The following is a 2426-nucleotide window of genomic DNA, read 5'->3' as shown; positions in this document are numbered from 1 at the left end:
GATTGGTCATGAACTATTACTCAGGTATTGTGTTTTTATCTGTGATGAGTTATTCAGCCAAACCCTCATTATGTTCACCTCCCTGACTCGGACTCATTATCTCTATCTCCAGCTAACCTACAAATAATGGCTGCACATAATCATTTAACAAGACAACAAGGCTTCCCCCTAATAGACTCCATCATGAGATAAGTATACATATGGAAATGAGGCCCAGCGGAGGAATTTGCAGCCTCTTCTCTTTCTAACCTGCTCTCAGATATGCACTGAAGTCATTTCTCTGACATTTTTCTAGAAGAGCTGTATTTGAGAATGCAAACATCTAGTTGTCCTACCAGTCCCCCAAATAAAGTGTTGATAATGTTCCCAACATGCGACGGACACAAACGTGACATAAAAGAACAAAATATCTCAGGATGAGAGTGTGTGCTTATTTTTAATTTCTTTACTCAAGCATATGGTCTTTCTCTTTGAGGACAGGACTTCTTGATTTCTCATTCAGATTTTGTCCTATTTTTTTTACTCAAAACCCTGCGCTCGCACTCAAACAGACCCTTGTGCCTAGAATGGCTTCTTAAACAAAATATATTCTCTCCAATAAGACAGTTGTGACTCATTGAAAATGAAGTATGCTTTGTAAGCCTTACTGTATAATTATATGAACTCAAATTTGATTCTGTTACCAATAAATCCTTGATAATCCAATAGTGCTTTCAACTGTTTTTAAATGTGACCTTCACATTGAGCAAGGCATTTCGGTCCAATTTATGATATGAGTGTATCATAGAAGTGACAAATAAGGCTTTAACTGACTCCTTTTAATATACTTCCAATGTTCTAGAGTCATTTTAATATTTTGGATTCACTTAGAGTCACCTGCCATTTTGACCTCAACTTTGTCCTAGTACCTAAGCAAAGCTTTTTGAGAAGCACGGCTGATATTGAAATGCTCTTTCGGCGGCTCCTCGAGCACTTTGTCCAAGATGTTGGAAATAAATAGAAAGAGTGAGCGAGCTGGAGAGCCAAAGGAGCGAGCTGTGGAGGGTTCAAGCGGCCCCATGATTGGTGGCTGTGGCGGTGGAGGGGAGGTTTGAGGGCCAAGAAAGGGTGCGGGCCGGCTGTTCAAAGGCTGGCTTTTTGCATTGTTGGTCAGTTGGGGATTAAGGTCCTCTGTGCAGCAGAATAGCCCCTCTAATTAAAAAGGATAAGAAGGCAGGAAAATAGCGAGAGGCACGGGAGGAAGCAAAGAGAGAGGGAGAGAGGGGAGAGCAAATTTGCAAAGAAAAGAAAGAAAAGAAAAACTGTTTTCAGTGTCACTCCTGTAGCCGGGCCCATCGATTCAGTCTGGATTAACTTTGCACTCCTCCTCCCTGTGTCTCTCTCTTTCTCTCTCTGTCAATCTCTCCCCGGCCTCTTTCCGTCATTCTTTCTCTCTCGCAATTTCCGAAAGTAATTCTTCATTCTCTTCAAAGTATAATGGTCAACAGTTTATTCAAAGTATTAACCTCAAAAAAGTAACATCAATGCAGATATCTTTTGTCAAATTCGTCTCAAAACATGGAGATGTTACACTAATAGACCTTATATATAAACTCAGTGATTTTAAAGATACGTTTTAAGCTGATAAACAGATCAGTTTTTAAAAAGGCTTTGCAGGTTTGCAGGGAGTGAATCTGTGTTTAAGGATCCTGAATAAATCCGGCCACTTGCAGCAGTGTGTGTCTTTGTGTGTGTGCTGCATGCTATTTGCCGTCATCAGAATGTGAATAGAGGGAGCTGTGTTGCTGTGGCCCAGATGCTGGCTGACAGTAGGTGGGCTGTTTGCCGTGGGGATGCCAGGTTGTGTTTTTGTTTGGCCCTCCTCTGTCCCGCCTGCCTCCCTCCCCTTGCCTGGCAGGGGGTCCTGGGCTCCTGGGGCCGGTCCCTGCTGACCAATACCCAGGTATGAGGCTTCTCAGTTTGGCTAACACTAGCCGCAGGCCATGGGAGGTTAACGAGGTACCAGCAGGGACAAGACATTCAACTCTGCCTCGGGCACAACCACAAGTGGTGGGTGTATCTCAATGAAGGGCATGAATATGATATGATGTAGGCCACGCTGGTGGGCGCTAAGGGGGTCCAATGGTTATAATGATAGTGCAGGTGCATCATAAAACATATATCACTGACACTATCAAAGACAAAATGTTGTGTCTATTTGTCATAAAACTCAAACTCTTAACTCAAAATCATGTGGAAACTGAGAAACATAGGAAAAGAAGCTTGCTCAGGGAAAAGATCAGAATAAAAACAGTAACAGTAATAAAAACAGGATTTAAATTGTGTGTGGTTTGTTGTGCCATTGGGCAAGGCAGGGTAATGGCGTCTCCCTGGTAAAATAGACATAAGCCTCTTCTGATTTCTGTCGGCCCAATCCCTGTCCACCT

The sequence above is a fragment of the Limanda limanda genome, chromosome 18 (genome assembly GCF_963576545.1).
Source record: "Limanda limanda chromosome 18, fLimLim1.1, whole genome shotgun sequence".
Taxonomy (NCBI): domain Eukaryota; kingdom Metazoa; phylum Chordata; class Actinopteri; order Pleuronectiformes; family Pleuronectidae; genus Limanda; species Limanda limanda.
This window is presented reverse-complemented; position numbering follows the sequence as displayed.